Genomic DNA, 21,901 nt, shown 5'->3' with positions numbered 1-21,901 from the left:
CAATGGATGCAAAACTCTGGGGGGTGGGGGCATATATGGGAGGGGGGTGTGGGGAGGGCAATGGTAAGATATGTACACATATAATACCTTAATAAAAAAATTGAAAAAAAAAACAAAAAACAAAAAAAAACAAACAGGAACTCCTTTTCTTCCTAGGATTGGCCAACTTCTTCTGCACTTGTGTCCCTAACTTTGGGCCCGTAGCCGAAGATCTATATAAAGCCACCACAGGGAACCTTCATGAGCCAATAGACGATCCTAATGCTATAAAATATTCCTTTAAAAAATTAAAAACTGCACTCAGGCAAACTCTAGCCTTAGTCCTCCCTGATCCCAGAAAGCCCTTTACACTTCACACAGACACCCAGGATGGATTCCTCACACTGACTTATGGCCCTGACCAATGGGTCAACGCCTATTTCTCCAAGTCCATGGATTCTCCTTTCCTTGGTTGGCCTGCCTGCCTTAGGCTCCTGGCTTTTGCAGCCCTACTCATACAAGAAACATTCAAACTGGTGCCTTATGCCAATCTCAGAATATTTTCCCCCCATAACCTTGAATCTTTACTAATTCACAAAGCTATCACTGATACATCTCCCTCCTAACTACAAATCCTACATGTGGAACAACTTCTTAACTTGCAGGTCCAGATCTCACACAGCCCCAACACCCCAAATCCAGCAAGGTCTCTCGTGACTGAGACAAGTCTACCCACCCTACACAATTGCCTAGACATAATAGAACCCTTCCATAATACCAGAGACACACCCCTACCACCAGCTGCCATTGATTGGTTTACTGACAGCAGTGCATTTAAGCATTCCTCTAAACAGACTGGATATGCCATAGTTTTCTTACAGTCTGTAATAGAATCTGGCCCCCTTCCCCTGCCACTGCCTCACAACAAGCAGAGGTAATTGCCCTTACTCGAGCTTTTACTCTCGCTAGACACAAACCTACTAATATCTACACTGACTCTAAATATACCTTTCATACCATCCATTCTCATATTCCTATATGGAAAGAGAGAGGATACCTCATCTCAAAAAACTCGCCAATCATTAACAAAAAACTCATCATCAAACTCTTTCAAGCAGCAAAATTGCCCACTCAAATAGTGGTCATCCATTGCAAAGGGCACCAAACCACCAAAGATCCAATCTGAGAGGGAAACAATAAGGCAGACTTAGAGGCTAAAAGACAAGCACAGGAACCCATAAAATCTTCTCAACTCCTTGCCATGGCTCCTCAGAACCCAACATATTCCACACAAGAACAGATGGACCTTACTCAACTCGGGGCCTCCCTCAATGAGGGATGGTTTTATCTAAATAATAAGATAGTTCTTCCAATACAGCATGCTCAAGAAATTCTCACCAATCTCCACAATCAATTTCACATGGGACCTAAGCCTTTAACTGCCCTCCTATCCCAGACCATCTTACATTCATCCCTTTATTCTGACCTACTAGACATAACCAGATCTTGCCCCACCTGTCAATGGACATCTCCACAAGGAGGGCTTAGGCCCTCCCATCCCCCCTCCCACCCCGCTAGGGAACAAGTCCCTGGACCGGATTGACAAATTGACACCTACCAACCATCAGGAAATTTAGATACTTATTAGTATTGTTGACACCTTTTCAAGGTGGGTTGAGGCCTTCCCTGCATCTTTGGAAAAGGCCACCCAGGTGGCTGAATCCCTGTTGCAAAGTATCATTCCCCAATTCATTCTCCGCATATCGCTACAATCTGACATTGGCCATGACTTTATTTCTAAAATTATTCAACAGGTTTCCCAATCCTTAGGGATTCAATGGTGGCTCCACATACCATATAGATCCCAGTCATCAGGAAAAGTTGAATGAATGAATGGCATCCTCAAGCTACACCTCACTAAGCTCAGCACCCAGACACAACTTCCCTGGCTGAGATTTCTATCTCTGGTCCTCCTCAAGATAAGGTCCATGCTCAGCCCTTTTGAGCTCATGTACAGTAAGCCCCTGTTAATGGGTAAACCACCACCTCCTTCTTCATCATATGGGGAGTATCTCTCAATCCTAACACAGACATGCACCCTTCTGAGGGAATAGGCAGAAACAATAGTCCCTCAGGGCACACCAAGCAAACCAAACACCCACATCTCCCCAGGGGATTATGTCTATAAGAAAAACCTACAGCCAAAGTCCCTAACCCCATCATGGATGGGCCCCCTCTTGGTTCTCCTCACCACCCCAACGACCACAGCTAAATTAGGAGGCATAGCCCCATGGATTCACTTATCCAGGTTAAAACTCACCTACCAACTTGCAGAAACAGAAAACAACTCCATGCTTCCATCAGTACTGGAGGACCTCAGTGAGTCTCCACTTCATTACACATATCCCCACGGGAGACCTCACACTAAAAATCTCCAAAACCAAGCCAAATAGCCAGTGATATATGTGATCAAGCTAACTCATACCTACAAATTGTGAGTGACAACCTGTTTTGGTTCACCCCAGGCCATCACTCCCACACAGTGGAAGACATGATCCAGCTTATCATGGATCTCTGGCTTTAGAAACCTGCAGGAATTTTCTCCCAAACAAATCTATCTCTTCACCATTATATTATTCCTAATCGTGGAAGATATCCTGACCTCTTAAGTGCTTTATCTAGCAACCCTCTTTCACCTCCACCTCTCACTGTGTACATCAACCTACTCCATACCTCTTATCCATCTCCTAAATCCTCACTACTTCTCCCAAACCCTCAACTTGATGCATCACCTCCTCATCTCCAACAACCCCACTCTTATGCAAGACTCTTGGCCCTGTCTTCCCCTCTCATCAACCAGCTACACAATGACCCCAACCTCCTTGCATGCATGGGCCAACTTGTCTATCCTTCCACTGTAGAATGCACAGAGGGTCCCCATTCCAACTCATGCACCTCAATGAACTTTAAAATCACCCAATTGACACAAGGTACTCTCACGGGCAGGGCCAATTACTCCAGTCATATTTAAGTAATATAACCCATCACTCATCCAAGAGAGTCCCCATCCCAGGACCAGTAGTGACTAACACTGTCCTAACCTATCAAGCCCCCTCTCTGAGTCAACAGAACATACCCTACAGGAAAAAGTTCAGGACACCTTGGTAACTGCTTATGCAATTTTACTCTTAACCTTACACCTTCCTCTGACTGGGCTAGCTATACTGTCACCCAAACAGCCTCTTTTTCATGAACCATTCAACTCTCAGCCTGGCCCTCCATCTCAGCGACCTTCCCAACAACAGTAGTCTCCCAATTCTGTCAATCTTGAGCCCTTCTTCCTACATCAACTTCTTCCCTTGGCAGGATTGCACTTCACAAGCTCAATCTCAATGCCACCAGCTCCCTTCCCATGGAATTACACATTCTAAATTTTGGGTGGAGACCAAAAGAAAATATATATATTTTTAAAAAACAACACTTCTGGGGCTACACAGGTCAATAACCCTATCCCTTTTCAATCCCTTATGGGAGCAGCCATATCTGGATTTCTCCCTATTTGGGAAAATGAAAACAACAAGCTTACTCACCTCTTCACTATTGAAAATAGCTTCTGCTTAGAAAATCAAGGCATTTCCTTTCCATGTGGAACCAATACCTATCTTTGTCTCCCAGCCAACTGGACAGGAATCTGCACCCTAGTCTATCTTGCCACTGAAATAGACATTGTCCCTAATAATTAGTCCTTTAAGGTTCCTCTTACCACTCATTCTTGTACCAAGCAAGGCATTGTCCTTCTTCCCCTCCTTGCTGGCCTAGGGATAGCTGCAGGCCTAGGCACTGGAATAGGATGAATAGTAACCTATCTCTTCCACTATCAACTCCTATCCAAATACCATGCAGATAGCTAGGATAATGCTAAAAGTATTGTAGTGGTAAAAGACCAAATAAATTCCTTAGCAGCAGTTATCCTTAAAAATAGAAGAGGTCTTGACCTGATGTGAGGATCACAGTAGAAAAAAAGGGAGACTTTGTCTATTCCTTGGGGGAAAATGTTGATTTTATGCCAACCAATCTGGCATAGTAAGAGAGGGAGCCAAGAAATTAATTGATAAAGCCTCCTTAATTAAAAAATGAGCAGCTGAATCGTGGCTACAACTTTCCTCATGGATAACCTTTATCCTGTCTTTCCTAATGCCTTTCATACTACTACCATTTCTAGCCATCGGACCTTATGCTTTTAAACTCTTCACACAATTCCTCCAAAAAACTACTCAAAGCACAACTCAAACACAAATTAACCATCTTCTTCTTCTCCAAAGATACAGATATCAACCTTTAAATACCATGTAACAACCCTATTTAGACATCTACATTCCCCAGGGAGAGCACGGGGGTCAGGTGGGGGGAAGGGCAAAAATGAATCATTAGCTTTCCCTTCTCAGCAGGAAGTAGACTCAACCAAGTAGACATCCCTCTTTCCTGACCCAAAGTTCCCCATTATATAAAGAAAAAGGCAGGAATGTCAGGCCAGCAGAGGATATTTGGCTCAGGCAGACTAGAAAGTCCTACACAAGAAAGTGGCCCTAGCCCCATTTTGTAAAACAGCCAGAAGTCACCCTATCCAGTGCAACAGGAGGCAGCCACACTAGAGGTGGGGGACATCAGACAACAAGGACAACAAAGGTTGCTTACAGCCTACAGCCTCAATGGCCAGCACTCATCAATCTGAAGGACAACAAACTCCATCTAATCAGACTAGAACACTTACCTCCCCAGACTGCTCTCCTTGCCATTTTTGCACATAAAATTTAACCCAAGGACATTGGAGACTGAGTCCTAACCTTCCTCGTTTGGGGCTCCTTCCCCATTCCCTCTAATAAACTCCCCTCTTGCTTATTGTGTCCCCCTACATCCTCAAGGGACTCCAATCTGACACCTCTCTTTTTCAATGTTTTGTTTTATTTTTTTTTTTTATTTCAGAGAGAGGAAGGAAAGGGAGACATAGAAACATCAATAAGAGAGAAACATCCATCCTTGAGCTACCCCCTGCATGGCCCCTACAAGGGACATGTGGCAACTTGGATATGTACCCTGACCAGGAGACAATCCTGTGCATGGGCCATACCAGCTGGGCACTCCCTCTTCTCTTGCCATCCTTCTATCTCATTCCAGGAAAGCAAGTGACCTCATGTAACCTTTTACCCAGTAAAGCTGGGCCCTGGAGTTCCCAACTGTCATGTTTTGACAGCAGGCCCATCACTACACGTGTTGGCTAGGACAGAGGTGTCAGAATCCTTTATCTTTATTTCTTGTGTGTATTCATGTGCACAGATACATGTCAGTACATGTGTTGAACAAAACCCAGGGGACCAGATATAATATCCCTGTCTCACCACCTGATGCTCATCAAGCTGGAACGCAACACTTTCCTTTGCTGACTGTGATTTTGTGGTCCATGTGGTGTGTATGCAAAGTCAGGTAGACATCTTAGCATGTCTGTGTTTAAAGTGTGGGGGACATGCCTTAATTGGTTTGGCTCAGTGAATAGAGCATCAGCCTGTGGACTGAAGGGTCCCATGTTTGATTCCTGTCAAGGTCATGTACTTTGGTTGTGGGCACATCCCCCGTAGGGGGTCTGCAGGAGGCAGCTGATCAATGTTTCTCTCTCATCGATGTTTCTAACTCTCAAACTATCCCTCTCCCTTCCTCTCTATAAAAAATCAATAAAATATATTTAAAAAATAAAGTGTGGGGGACAGGAGAACACACTGAATGAGGGGAAATAACAAATCCAGGGAACTCATCCATCACAATCAGAGCTGTTGGTCCAACCTCAGGGAGCGGTGGGGCTGCAACCAGTATACGGAGATGCCCTTAAGAGTGAAACGGACTTCCCAAAGAGAGCTAGGCCCAGGAGACAATCAGTCACAAAAGGTGCAGCCTCAGAGGCTGGAGAGAACCCAAAACAACCATGCCACAGAAACCCAGGGAGAAAACATCTCCATATCAAGGAAGTGGACCCTGGTATCAAAAGCCACAGTGACTGCCCTGGCCAGGTGGGCTCCATTGGTTGGAGTCATCTGTACACCACAAGGTTTGATTTCTGGTCAGGGCAGATACAGGAAGCAGCCAATCCATGTTTCTCTCTCACATCAATGTTTCTCTCTCTCCTTTCTCTCAATATAAAAAAAATAAATAAAAACATATCCTCAGGAGATCCAAGATGGCTGCAGATTGGACGGCAGACTGAAAGATATGTGTAAGTGAGAGAACAAAAGTAAAGTGTGTGGATGTGCTTGGAGTGTCTGTATTTGTGAGTGAGAGACACCTATATTCCAAGGTATTGTAGGGGACTGGCAGACCAGGGTTGCCTGGCCGGGCAGCCTCTACTGCTGCTGAAATCTCTCCCAGAGAGCCTGGCTCTGCTGCAGAGACTGCACCATCTTGAAGGGGAGACCAACTGTGATCAGGAGACCAGCTGTGATCAGATGTCCAGTCTTACCTTCAACTGGGGAGACCTCAGATACCTCCCAGGACCTTAAACCACAATGCCCAGAGACCAGCTGCCTCAGCTGCAAACCCACAAACACCGGGACTCCAGCCTTTCTGACTGTGGACTCCTAAAAAGTCTGTTCAGGGGTGCTGAAAATAAAGACAGGCTCTAAGTCTTCTCACAGAGCAGATAGAAGAAACAGTTGAATTGAACAACACCCACTGGGAACTGGCAAATTAAACATAGCTGATGAGGCAATCCATGGATGGATAGGTCAGATATCACCTAGAGAAAGCTTAACTAATTCTAATCACCAACTCAGGCCTATCTACTCTCTATTCTTTTTTGAAATAGTAAATGAATACATAGGTAGATAGGTTAAAGAACGGGGAAATTTACACACACACACACACACACACACACACTAGGGGCCCATGCATAAATTCGTGTACCTTGAAAGGAACTATGGGCTGCGAGGCTATGGTGGGCACAGGGGCTAGTCTCAGCCCATCCTCGCCATCCTTCCCCATCCTGCCCTTCAAGCCACAGCTCCCAGTCCCCTGTCTGCCTGCAGCCCTGCTCCTGATGCCGCTGCTCCCATGCACTGAAGGCTCCATTCCCACTTGCATCCACTGACGGCATGGAGCAACTGGGCCAGTACCAGCAGCGGGTGCAAGCAGGGCCAGTCCCCTCAGGGGCAATCTGGGCTGGCAGCCACCACTGATACCCACTGATGGCACTGAGCAATCAGGGCCAGTGTCAGGAGCCAGCAGCGGGTGCGAGTGGCAGCTAGTGTCAGCAGCAGGTGCAATCATTGGGTGGGTCCATGGTGAGTGGGAGCAAATAATTTTTAGTAACCACCATGATAGCGACCAGCGACCCACCTTGGTCTGCCGCCTCCGCTCACCAGCTCCACCATCCTACCACGGCCAACACCTGCCATGTTCTGTGCTCTGCCATCTGCTGCCAATGCCTGTCATGTTCCACATGTGATCCCTGGTGGTCAGTGGCACATCATAGCGACCAGTTGTTCAGTTGTTTGGTTGTTCTACCGTTTGGTCTATTTGCATATTAGGGTTTTATATATATAGATATATATGTAAATTTTCTTTTATGTATATTTTAATATATACTAGAGGCCCAGTGGGCAAAATTCATGCACTGGGAGGTTTCCCTCAGCCCAGTCTGCACCCTCTCCAATCTGGGACACCTCAGTGGATGTCCGACTGTCAGTTGAGGCTCGATCCCACAGGGACATCCTTCTCACAGATACCTCCCAACTGCTTGCCTGCCTGCCTGATTGGCCCTAACCACTTCTGCCTGCCATCCTGATCACCCTCAACGACTCCCCTGCCAACCTGATTGATGTCTAACTGTTCCCAATCTGACCCGATTGTCCCCAAATCCCCTCCCCTGCCAGCCTGGTCTCCCCCAACTGCCCTCCCCTTCCAGCCTCATCTCCCCCAACTGCCCTCCACTGCTAGCCTGGTCGCAACCAACTGCCCACCCCTGGCTGGCCTGGTTGCCCTTAACTGCCCTCCCCTGATGGCCTGATCACCCACAACTGCCCTACCCTGCCAGCCATTTTGTGGTGGCCATCTTGTAACCACATGGGGGCAGCCATCTTGTCACCACATGGGGGGTGGCCATCTTGTGCGTGGGTGTGATGGTCAATTTGCATACTAGCTCTTTATTATATAGGATGTATTTTTTCCTTTTTTGTATTTTGATTTTTACTTTTCTTCTTATACACTCATTCTCTTTCTACCGCCTCTATACTGATGGTGGCTATGTACCCATTCATTCAATTCCTTGACCTTACCTTCCGGAAATAAGCTCTGACTCCTCAGATTCATCTGGGTGTTTGTTGTTTGGATATTTTTTGTTGCATTTTTTTGATTAGTTGTTGTTTATAGTTTGTATTCATCTCTGGGTGTTTGTTGTTTTCATTTTTTTATTAGTTTTTGTTTTATTGGAGTTTTCTCACCATATACATATATTTCCCCCTACTTTTTTCTTCTATTTCTCTTCTTCCTTTCTCAATATCATTTTTGCATTCTTTTCTATTCCTTAATTTTATTTTCTCAGGCAGTCACCATTATTTGGGGGTATTAGTATCATAAATACATTTATGCTTGATGCTCTGTGCATTGTGTCTTGTGTTGTATTTGTGCCTTTAGATCAACACAGGTGAGAGAGAGCTACATAACCAGACATCCTGAGAGAAGCGATCATGGGGAGACAAAGAAACAGCCTGCATATGAAAGAAAAGGAAGAATCACCAGAAAAAGAAGTAAACAAAATGGAGGCAAGCAATATTACAGAGAAAAAATTCAGTGCAATGGCCATAAGGTCACTGAAAATGATGAAAGACAACTTCAACAATATGTGTAAGAACCAAGAGGAAATGAAGAAGAACCACGAAGAAATGAAAAAAAGACATAGCTAGAATAAAGAGCTCAATAGAAAGCATCAACAGTAGACTAGAAAAAGTAGAGGACCACATCCATGAGCTAGAAGACAAGGTAGGAAAAAATACCCAAGCAGAGTATCATGTAGAAAAAAAAAAATTAAAAAAATAGGAGGAAAGCCTAAGGGAACTTTGGGACAACATGAAATGAAACAACATCTGCATAATAAGGCTACCAAAAGAAGAGGAAACTGAGCAAGGAATAGAAAACCTGTTTGAAGAAATGAAAGAAAACTTCCCTGATATCAGGAAGAAAAACTCACACAAGTCAAAGAAGCTCACAGAATCCCAAACAAGATGAACCCCAAAAGACCAACACCAAGACACATTATAATTAAACTAGAGGCCCGGTGAATGAAATTCGTGAACTGGGGTGGTGGGGTGCCCCTCAGCCTAATCTGCACCCTCTTCAATCTGGGACCCCTCAGGGGATGTCCAACTTCCAGCAGTCGGACATCCCTCTCACAATCTGGAACCACTGGCTCCTAACCACTCACCAGCCTGCCTGCCTGATTGCCCCTAACCCCACTGCCTGCCTGCCTGCTCACCCCTACCTTGATCTCCTGCCAGCCTGATTGCCCCTACCTTGCCCTCCCCTATCAGCCTGATCACCCCACACTGCCTGTGCCTTGGCCCCCAGTCTGGCCTCCCTCTGGAGGCACCACCCCCATAACCCCAATGCTGCTGCCACTGCTGGCCTGAGCCTCAGCGCTTCGCAGCTGATAATGGCTGCCTGAGCCTCGGCCCTTGTAGGCACTGTGGATTTGTCTGGAAAGATGTCCAGAAGACAACCACTCTAATTAGCATATTACCCTTTTATTAGTATAGATTTGGGGATCATTACAACCACGCAGAACTTGAAGAAAACACATGGCCCTGGTCAGTTTGGCTTAATGGAGAGAGCATCGGCCTGTGGACTGACAAGTCCAGGTTTGATTCTGGTCAGGGGCACACATGCCTGGGTTTCGGACTCAATCCCCAGTAGGGGGCCTGTGGGCGGCAGCTGATCAGTGATTCTTTTTTTTTTTAAATATATTTTATTGATTTTTCACAGAGAGGAAAGGAGAGGGATAGAGAGCTAGAAACATCGATGAGAGAGAGACATCGACCAGCTGCCTCCTGCACACCCCCCACAGGGGGATGTGCCCGCAACCAATGTACATGCCCTTGACCAGAATCGAACCTGGGACCTTCCAGTCCGTAGACTGACGCTCTATCCACTGAGCCAAAACCGGTTTCGGCTGATCAGTGACTCTTATCATTGATGTTTCTATCTCTCCCTCTCCCTTTCTGAAATTTAAAAAATATATATTTTTTAAAGAAAACACATGATCTTCACTTTGGGCTTTGTCATCTTACAATATCCTTTGTGCAGTGTTTTAACTTCCCTCAACTTTCCTTTTCCCACCCTTAAAGTGCAATCTATTTTGGGGAAGATGATCAGGAAAGTGATTCCAGTGGGTAGAAGTTTTTTTTGGAGGGGATGGGTCATGAAGATATTTAAAAATTGAGCATGGTGATGGTTGTACCACTCTGAATTTACTTTAAAAAACCAGTTCATTGTACACTTTAGGTGACATGTACAGTATATGGGTTATATCTCAACAAAGCTGTTCTTTTATTTCTTTTTAAATAAAGACCAGTCTTATAATCAATTGCAGATGTTTTCAGAGGCCCCTCAAGATTTGCTTACCATGTCCCAAATCACGGTGTGATTGATTCCCAGTTGCCTCCAGTCCTGGTGGATCTGGATGGTGTGGTTTGCAAAGGAGAAGGTGGCCAGAGGCTTATGGAATTTCTGCAACCCCATTCCCCCGGTCTCCTCATAGGGCACCAGGACCATTTCCACTGTGCCAGCTCTGCTCCCTTTAACCTGTTGGGCAAAAGAATTCTGTGTGCTCTGGCCAGAAAGTGCATTCTCTCTTAGGTGGCCTGAATGCTTTTTTTAAGGTCGTTTTATGGATTCAAAAGAATAAACAGAGATGTGGAAAGCTTTTGTCAAAATCCTTTTACATGGTTCTTCCAGTCTCATGGGAAGTGAGATGTGGCTCTGAATTCATCCCAAAGTGTTTCTTTGGGCAAAAGCACCCAGAACGGCACAACTCCTGCAGGATGCCCTACACACTTTGCTGTCAGGACTCAGGGGGGCTTGAGGGTGAGCGAGGCGGCGGTGCCAGCATAGGCCCCGGGAGAAGGTAGCGCTTTCTACACTACCCAGGCCACGTGGACTGCAGCTGCACCCGCCCAGGTGGGCAGGGTGTTTCTGCTGTTTTGTTTTGGTCTGGCCTCCACCCCGTCAGCCACGGACCTGTCTCTGCACTGAGACTGAGCGGTTTGATGGCCCTGCTTTTTGGTGGACAGTGGATGCAGTCCCCCCTCCCAGAGACTGGCAGTTAGGCTCTGGCGGCTTCTGAGTCCCTTGCAGGGAGAGCCTGGCCTTAGGTCAAGAACAGACTCGGGCGTCCTCGGCCAGGAGGCCTCCTTGGGCTAGGGGCCACCACAGTTTGAAGGTCGGCCATGATCCCAATCCTGGCAGGGGTCTCCTCTAGGGTGCTGGCAGGCCTGGGCTAGGGTCACTGGCGGTTTGGAGGCCGGTCACGCCCCCGATCCTGGCGGGGGTCTCCTCTGGGACGCTGGCCAGCCTGGGCTAATGGCCGCCCGTGGTTTGGAGACTGGTCACGCCCCAGATCCTGGTGGGGGTCTCCTCTGGGGTGCTGGCAGGCCTGGGCTCTGGGCGCTGCAAAGGGAGAGGTTCCTGAACCCGCTTCCCACACACCTAGGCTAGGATACATCTTGTAGGAGGCGGCTTCAATGCCGGGGGTCGGTGACCAGGTCCTCTGGAGCCTCGCCTTCTGGGCGGCAGTCCCACGTCTCCCAGTGCCCCAGCCTCGGATGCACCCCTGAAGTTGCCCCCACCACCAGCCACCTCAGCGCAGGCCACAGAAGCTGAAGCCAGCCTCTTGGAGGCCAGGCCACCATACCCACCACCGCTGGTAGCTCTCTGCTGCTTGCTCGCTGCGGAGCCCTGTCTGCTGGGGTCGGGGAGTGCTCCCAGCCCAGAGGCCCTCCCTCCCTCTGCAGCCTGGCTTGGGAAGCTGGCCTCGTTGCAGGGGCTACGATGCCAGCATCCCCACATGGTGACGCGGACCCCAAGGAGGCCAACCTGGAGAACGCGGACCCCGAGCTCTGCATCCGGCTGCTGTAGATGCCCTCAGTGGTTGACTACCACCCGCTCCTTCCGCTGGCCCCATAGGTCCCTCCTCAGCACCAGCTGTTTAGGCCAGCGGGAGGAGCAGGGGGTGGGGACTTGCGAGTCCCCGCCCCCCCTGCTCCTCCCGCCAGCCAATCGGCCACCCTGAGTCCTGCACCCCACGCCTCCAGCTGGCCCAATCGTGGGTGTAGCAGAGTGATGTAATTTGCATATTACCTTTTTATTATGTAAGATTGGCAAATGCCAACAACAAAGTAAGAATCTTAAAGGCTGCCAGAGAGAAATAGTAACTTACCTACAAAGGATATCACATCAGACTATCAACTGATTTCTCAACCGAAAAACATCAGGCCAGAAGGAATAGAATGGTAATATAAAAAGGCATGCAAATCAAGGATCTGAATCCTAGAATACTATACCCAGCAAGGCTATCAATCAAAATTGAGGGAGAAATCAGGAGCTGCAGAGACAAAAGAGGACTAGAGGAGTTTATTACCACCAAACCAGCAATGCAAGAAATTCTAAAGGTTCTACTGTAAAAGAAGAATTAGAAAGGTAATAAGGAACACAGGCATAAAGAATAAAAATGGCAAGAAACTAGTACCTATCAATAATAACATTAAATATAAAAAAATTAAATGCTCCAATCAAAAGACATAGGGTAGCTTAGAGGATAAGAAAACATGACCCATATATCTGCTGTCTACAGAAACCCACCACAGAACAAAGGACTCACACAGACTGATGGTGAAGGGATGGAAAAAGGTTTTTTAGGCAAATGGAAATGAAAAAAAACTGGGGTAGCAATACTTATATCTGACAAATTAGATCTCAAAGTGAAGGCCATAACAAGAGATAAGAAAGGCCACTTCATAATACTAAATGAAGCAATTCAACAAGAAGATATAACTCTGGTAAACGTTTATGCACCCAATTCATTAGCACGCAAATACATTAAAAAAATACTTCTGAAGGCTATCAAGGGAGATATTGACAGCAATATAATCATAGAAGGGGACTTTAATACCCCACTATCACCAATGCACAAATCCTCTAAACAAAAAATCAGCAAAGAAACATCAATCCTACATTACTCACTAGATCAGAGGGAATTAATTGACATCTTCAGAACATTTCACCCCAAAGCCACAGAATATACATTCTTCTCAAGTGCACATGGGTCATTTTCAAAGACAGACCACATATTGGGACACAGACAAAGTATTTTCAAATTCAAGAAGATATAAGTCATATGAAGCACCTTCTCAGATCACAATGGCATAAAACTCTAAATCAACTACAATAAGCACAATAAAAAAAAATCAAACACCTGGAGGCTAACTAACATGCTACTAAACAATGATTGGGTTACCAAAGAGATCAAAGAAGAAATGAAATAAATCATGAAAACAAATGACAATGAAAACACAACAATCCAAAATTTGTGGGGCACAGTGAAAGCAGTCTTTAGAGGTAAGTTCATAACTCTACAGGGTTATCACAAAAAACAAGAAAATATCATAATCCTAGATAATAAAATAATAATATGCAGATTGACCATACCTCTGCTACACCCACAAACCACTCCCACTAGCCAATCAGGAGCGAGTATGCAAATTAGCCCAACCAAGATGGATGCGGCCACAGAGCAAGAAAGAGGCTTAGGTTTCCCTGGCTGTTATGCCCAGATTTCATGATCCCCAGAGACCACCAGGGAGCCTAGTCCAATGCAAAAGCAAAGAGCCTTTGTTCAAGCTCGAGCCTGGTCTCTCTGCACCTACCAATGCAGTGGTGGGATGCAAAAGAGCGCAGAGCTCCAGAAGTACAGCAATTTTATGGGGCTTGGGGTTGGGTGATGGGGTGATGCATCGGACCACTGAGTTGGCTGGTTCCGATTGGTCGGGTGAGGGCTAGGGTCAAGTTACACAAAGACAGGAGGTGGTTAGTATTCTTTTGGCCTTTGGTTATCTCCCTTTGCATTCTTATTGGCTGATTTAAGGGTGGGCTGGGTAACTGACACATTCTGTGCTTTTTCTAAGAAAAAGGAGTCATATCAGGGACATAGTTACACAGTATGGAGGACACAGTACATTTTGTAATGTCCTGCTCTGCCCTTTCATTGGCAATGGAGGAAGCCAAGCTTCCCACACACCCTGGCTGACACTCAAGGCTACAAAACTATCAATTATAGAAGATAAATATATCCCAACAAAAATGTCTACAGCTACAGAGTGAGCAGGAGGCTTCGGTTTACCCGGCGATGGAGGGAGCCAAGCTTTCTGTCCACCCTGGCCTCTGCTTAAGGCTACAAAGTTTTAATTATAGAAGGTAAATAAATCCCAACAAAAATGGCGGCAGCCATGGAGCTGGAGAGAGCAGGAGGCTTGGGTTTCCCTGGTGATGGAGGAAGCCAAGCTTTCCACCTGTGCTAGGCTGCCCTGGCCTCCGCTCAAGGCTACAAAATTTCAATTATAGAAGATAAATAAATCCCAAATACCGAGGGGTGTGGCCGACCTGAAAACCACCACTGGACCCTTGCCCAGGCTGCCCCACACCCCAAGGGAACCCCCACCCTGATCCCGGACACCCTTCAGGGCAAATCAGCCAGCCCCCACCTGTGCAGCAGGCCTCTATCTTATCTAATAAAAGAGTAATATCCAAATTGACCATCACTCCAACACACAAGATGGCTGTCCCCATGTATACACAAGATGGCTGCCACAAGATGGCCAGCAGAGGAGGTCATTTGGGAGGGACCAGGCATGCAAGAGAGGGTAGTTGTGGGCAATCAGGTCAGCAGGAGAGGGCAGTTGGGAGGGACCAAACCTGCAAGGGAGGACAGTTGGGGGCAATCAAGCCTGCAGGGGAGGGCAGTTAGGGGTGACCAGGTCAGCAGAGGAGGGAAGTTGGGGGCAACTGGACCTGCAGGGGAGGGCAGTTGGGGGAGAACCAGGCCTGCAGGGGAGAGCAGTTGGGGGTACCAGGCCTGCAGGGGAGGGCAGTTAGGGGCAATCAGGCTGGCAGGGGAGCAGTTCGTCATCAATCAGGCTGGCAGGAGAGTGGTTAGAGGGTGATCAGGCTGGCTGGCAGAAGCAGTTAGGGGCAATCAGGAAGGCAAGCAGGCGAGCAGTTGGGAGCCAGCAGTCCTGGATTGTGAGAGGGATGTCCGACTGCCTGTTTAGGCCTGATCCTATGGGCAGTCGGTAATCCCTAGAGGGGTCCCAGATTGGAGAGGGTGCAGGCTGGGCTGAGGGACACACCCCCCATGCATGAATTTTGTGCACCGGACCTCTAGTAAATTATATAACACTACAGCTCAAAGAGTTAGAAAATGAGCAATAAGAAAAGCCTGGCATAAGCAGAAGGAAGGAAATAATAAAAATCAGAGAGGAGATAAATGATATAGATACCAAATAAATAAATAAATAAATAAATAAATAAATAAATAAATAAAAGATCAACAAAACCAAGAGCTGGTTCTTTGAAAGGATAAACAAGATTGATGAACCTCTAGTCAGGTTCACCAAGAAGCAAAGAGAGAGGACCCAAATAAACAAAATCAGATCTGAAAGAGGTAAAGTAGCAACCGATCCTATAGAAATACAAATGATTATGAAAAAATGCTATGAAAAACTCTATTTCATGGACAACATAGATGAAAGGGACATATTCTTAGAAAACTACAAGGTCCAAAATCTCAATGAAGAAGAATGAAAAAAACCTGAAGAGGCCCATAACTACTGAAGAAATTGAAGCAGCAATCAAAAATCTTCCAGCAAACAAAAGCCCTGTTCTGATGGCTTCACAGGGGAGTTCTACCAAGCATTCAAAGAAGAACTAAAACCTATCCTCCTCAGACTATTCAAAAAAATTCAAGAAAAAGGCAAAATTCCAAGTTCTTTCTATGAAGCCAGCATTACCCTAATCCCCAAACCAGATAAAGACACCAAACAAAACAAATCAAAACAAAACAAAACAAAACAAAAACTACAGACCAATATCCTTGATTAACATAGATGCTAAAATCCTCAACAAAGTTCTAACAAATAGGATTCAGCATTGCATTAGAAAGATCATACATCATGACCAAATGGATTTTATTTTGGGGATTCAAGGATGAAACACTATCCATAAATCAGTAAATGTGATACATCACATAAACCGACAGAGAGACAAAAATCACATTATCATATCAATTGATTTGGAAAAAATGATTTGACTAAATTCAACACCCTTTCTTGATAAAAAAAAAAAGTCTCAGCAAAGTGGGAATAGAGGGTTATATCTCAACATACTAAAAGCCAGATATGACAAACCCACAGCCAACATTATATTCAATGGACAAAATCTAAACTCATTTCCCCTAAGAACACGAATAAGACAGGGATTCCCACTATCACCACTCCTGTTCAATATAGTAGTGGAAGTGGTAGCCATAGGGATCGTACAAGAAAAAGAAATAAAAGGCATCCAAATTGGAAAAGAAGAAGTAAATCCATCCTTATTCTCAGATAACATGATACTATACATAGAAAAACCCCAAAGACTCCAGCAAAAAACTACTAGATCTAATAAATGAATTTGGCAATATAGCAGGATAAAAAATTAACAACCAGAAATCTATGGCCTTTTTATACACCAATAATGAATTCACAGAAAGAGAAGCGAAAAAATAATCCCACTTACCATTGCACCAAAAAATTCAGATACCTAAGAATAAACTTAACTAAGGAGGTAAAAGACCTGTATTCAGTAAACTACAGGACATTGAAAAAAAAGAGAGAGATAGAAGAAGATATAAACAAATAGAAGAACATACCATGTTCATGGGTTGGTAATATCAACATCATTAAAATGTCCATACTACCCAAAGCAATCTAGAGATTCAATGAAATACCCATTAAAATACCAAGGGCCTATATCAAAGATCTAGAACAAATTCTCTAAAAATTCACTTGGAATAAAAAAAACAAAAACCCTGAATAGCCACAGCAATGTTGAGAAAGGAGAACAAAGTTGGAGGGATGGCAATACTAGATATCAAGCTATATTACAAAGCCACAGTTCTCAAAACTGTCTGGTACTCACACAAGAACAGACATATAAACCAATGGAACAGAACAGAGAACCCAGAAATTGACCCAAGCCATTAAGCTCAATTAATATTGACAAAGGAGAGAAGATCATACAATGGAGTCAAGACAGCTTCTTTAAAAAATGGTGCTGGGAAATTTGGTTAAATACATGCAAAAAATGAAACTAGGTTACCAACTTACACCTTACACCAAAACAAACTCGAAATGGCTAAAGGACTTAAATGTGAGATGGGAAACCATAAAAACCCTACAAGTCTCCATAGGCAGCAAAATAGTAGACATACGTCATAGTAATATCTTTACCGACACAGATCTTAGGGCAATGGAGACTAAGGAGAAATTAAACAAACGGGACTACATCAAAATAAAAAAGCTTCTGCACAGCAAAAGAAACCATCAACAAAACAATAAGAAAGCCCACTTCATGGGAGAACTTATTTGCCAATGTTATCTCCAGTAAGGGTTTTATCTCCAAAATTTACAGAGAACTGATACAACTTAACAAAAGGAAGATAAATGATCCAATCAAAAAATGGGCCAAGGACCTAAATACACACTTTTTGAAAGAGGACATACAGAAGACTTAGAGATATATGAAAACATGCTCAAAGTCACTAATCATCCAAGAGATGAAAATCAAAACAAAAATAAGGTACCATCTCACACCTGTCAGAATGCCTATCAACAACAAATCAACAAACGACAAGTGTTGGCAAGGATGTGGAGAAAAAGGAACACTCCTATACTTCTGGTGGGAATGCAAAATGGTGCAGCCACTGTGGAAGACAGTATGGATTTTCCTCAAAAAGTTAAAATTGGAACTCCCATTTGACCCAGTAATCCCACTTCTAGGACTATATCCCAAGAAACCAGAAAAACCAATCATAAAGGATATATGCACCCCTATGTTCATAGCAGCACAATTCACCATAGCTAAGATTTGGAAACAGCCCGAGTGCCCATCAGCAGATGAGTGGATTAAAAAATGTGGTACTTCTACACAATGCAATATTATGGCAGTATAAAAAAAGAAGGAATTTTTATCATTTACAGCAGCATGGATGGAACTGGAGAGCATTATGCTCAGTGAAATAACCCAGTTGGAGAAAGATAAATATCACATGATCTTACTCATATGTGGTATATAATGATCAACATAATTTGATGAATAAGAATAGATGTAGAGACAAATGGTATGGCAAGAAGAGTTAGAGAGCAACCAAAGGACTTGTATGCATGCATATTAGCTTAACCAGTGGACACAGACACTGGGGTGGTGGGGGCTCTCCCGGGGTGGAAATGGCTGGGGGTGGGGTTAATTGGGGTAAAGGATGACATATGTAAAACTTTAGACAATAATAATATAAAAAGAAATTTAAAACCACATATCCTTAGGTGAGGATTAAAAAACAAAAAAACAAACCTTAAAAAATAAATGATGAAGTTGGGTGGGATAAGTCACCACAGTGGTACAGGGAATGAGACATCATGGTAGTCGAATAGGAGTTGCTTGTCTCAGCCCTGGTCCCTCACCACAAGGAGGACTGCCCTGGTGGACTGTGATACAGGCTATACAGTATCTATAATGGGTGGGCACTCCTGGGCCCCGCAGTTCAGGTGTGGCTCAGTTGGTTGAGCATGGGCCATTCACAGGATCAATTCCCAGTCATAGCACATGTCCAAGTTGCCTCTGCCAGTTGAAGAATACCCCCCTCCTATTCCCCAACCCTGATGGGCTGTGTGTCACTGAAGAAAGAAAAAGAAAGAAAGAAAGAAAGAAAGAGAGAGAGAGAGAGAGAGAGAGAGAGAGAGAGAGAGGGAGGGAGGGAGGGAGGGAGGGAGGGAGGGAGGGAGGGAGGGAGGGAGGGAGGAAGGAAGGAAGGAAGGAAGGAAGGAAGGAAGGAAGGAAGGAAGGAAGGAAGGAAGGAAGTCACAGTGCATAAGATAAGTGAACCATGGGTGAGAAGTGTCAGTGTCTGTCCTCCAGAAAAAAAAAAAAAAATGTCATGAGACATGGCTCATCTGACATCAGGCCATCAATGGGAGAGAAACATTGATCAGCTGCCTCCTGCACACCTCCTATTGGGGATGTGCCCGCAACCAAGGTACATGCCCTTGACCGGAATCGAACCTGGGACCCTTCAGTCCACAGGCCAATGCTCTATCCACTGAGCCAAACCAGTTAGGGCCGAAGCTTTATTTTATAGTCAGTGCACACAAATTAAAACAAGGGAAGTGGATAGCTGCTCCCTACACATGCAGGCTGAGACACTACCCAGGTGGGCAGGGTGACAGGCACGCCATCCAGGAGCATCAGGGCATGATGTGGGAGGTGGTGGCTGGTGCAATAGCTCTCTAAAGCAGGGGAGAAGCAGCCAGTAAACCACTCCTGGAAGATGCTGGGTGTCAGCCGGTCGCTTTGATTGGAGCACCAGACAACAGACAGGCAGGCTGGCTTTGGAGCAGCCCCTGAGGGCGCACGGGTTCTCTGAGGGGTACACCAGCAGGGGCTTTAGCTTGAAGTCACCAGCTGTGTTGCCATCCAGCAGCAGGGTCAGGTGGTCCTTAGGGGCCTTGGGCCCCTCAGCTTGGCTGTCCCCTCCAGCTCTAGCAGCCACTTCTAGAAAAGGCCTGTGCCATCCACATTGAAGACTTGGCACTGAGGGGTAGCAGGCAATGGCCTGGGCATCAGCCACAGCTGGGTCATCCATCAGCAGCACATTGGCATGCATTGAAACAGGCAAACCAGTGATTGCTGGCGCCAAAGGTCTCAGCCTGGGCTCCACCGCCCTGCAGCTGTGCAGAGTCCTGTGCCTTGTCCTGGATGAGCTGCATGCTCACAGGCAGGTTCTGCTGTTTCTGCTCCTCAATCCACAGACTCAGCAGGCATTTCATATGACCCATCTCCATACCCATGCAGCCAGTCAGCTGCTGGGCACTGCTGGGCATAGATGCCTGAGAAGTGGCTCAGATCTTGTCTTTGTTGAGGAGGTGACCAGGCCAGAGCCTGGGTGATCTGCATCAGCTTCTCACCCTCTTCAGCTCTCTGAAATACCTCCAACTTCATGTGCAGGGTGACGGACTTCCAGTCCCACTTAGTACTGTGGCAGAGGCCAATCCTCCAGGGGGTGCCTTCCCCAATACCTGAAGGTAGGGATTGTCTTCATTCCACGTCCTTGCGCCATGCACCTTACGAGCTCTATACTCCTTGCCCCTCCACAGTAGCTACCACTGTGCCCACAATGGTGGCCTCTTGACCTCTGTAAGAGGGAGACATATAGGCATTAATATCTGAGCACATGGGAGTCCCAACCACTGCCCAGCTTTCCCATGCACTGACACGGAGCACATAACCCTGCTCAGAGGCTTGTCAGGCCCTTCTGTCCCCACTGCTAAAAGCACTGCACACTCATAGAAGAGCATGCCACTTAGTTTTCGCTCATTAGATCAAAACACAGGTAAAACTTCACTCTCTTCACCTCCCCTTACCTCCCAAACCTCCTATAATCACAAGGGGAAGCCAAGAGCATCTAGAAACCATCACCCACCTCCCAGAGACTGATGAGCAGATGAGCAACCCAGCTCTATGCTTCTCGCTGAGAAGTCAGTCCTCAGTGTGGGAGGCGGAACAAGGACATCTCCCAAAAACATCCACATCTGAATCTCAGGAACCTATGAATAAATAACCTTGCATAGCAAGAGGCATTACGGGTACGATTAAGTTTATCCTGAGTTGGGAGATTATCCTGCGTTATCAGAATGGGCCCTCAATGTAATCACAGGGGTCCTGGTAAGAGGAAGCAGAAGGTTTTACTTAGAAGGCAGGTGTGAGTAATGAACTCTTGAGCCTCAGGAGCCAGCCCTATCAAAAGCTTGATTTTAGCCCAGAGAGAAAACACTTCACATTTCTGACTTCTGGTACTCTAAGATGATAAATTTAGCACTGACTTTGTAGTGCTATACAATAGCAGTCATAGGAAACTTACACGGAAGGGGAACTCCCTAATTCCTGCCACCATTGGGAGTACCTGGGGATAGAGGAGGAAAACGATTCCCTACATAGCAGCCAGAACGAGTCAGTAAGAACTAACTAAGTCAGATCTAGTCATTCTGCTCAGAGCACTTCCTGCCTCACTCCTCTCCCTGAGGAAAAGCCACAGGCCTCACCAGTTTCCTTGAGGCATAAAAGCCTCCTCTTCTCCTTTGCTAAATCGTGACTCGGGCCTTTGCTCCCGTGGTTCCTTGATCCAGAGTGAGGGTGTGGGGAAGCATGAGACTTGGTTGGGAAGCTTGTAAGGAGGATATTGCAAGAAAAGTAAGGTGTGTGGAAGGCCGCCTGCCCTGTTTATCAGAATTCTGACCTCAGGGAGACTTAGGGGAGTATCGTAGGTGGCGTTCCTAATTATTCCTTGACCTTGCCAAACAAGTCTGTGCATGTGCAGACCCAGGATGTTTATGGAATTCTTATGCTTGATCTCTGGATGCCCTTGCCTAGAGGACAATGAAAACACATGTGTCTTCACATGATTACTCACCCTACTGATTGTATCTGAAAGATAAACTTTATCTCAAACTGTAATAAAAGCCTAGTGAGGCAGGAAATCGGGGCTGCTTGTTTTCTTGAGCCAGGCAACCCCTTAGCCCTCTCT

The sequence above is a fragment of the Cnephaeus nilssonii genome (assembly GCF_951640355.1).
Source record: "Cnephaeus nilssonii genome assembly, chromosome: Y".
In the NCBI taxonomy this organism is placed as follows: Eukaryota; Metazoa; Chordata; class Mammalia; order Chiroptera; family Vespertilionidae; genus Cnephaeus; species Cnephaeus nilssonii.
This window is presented reverse-complemented; position numbering follows the sequence as displayed.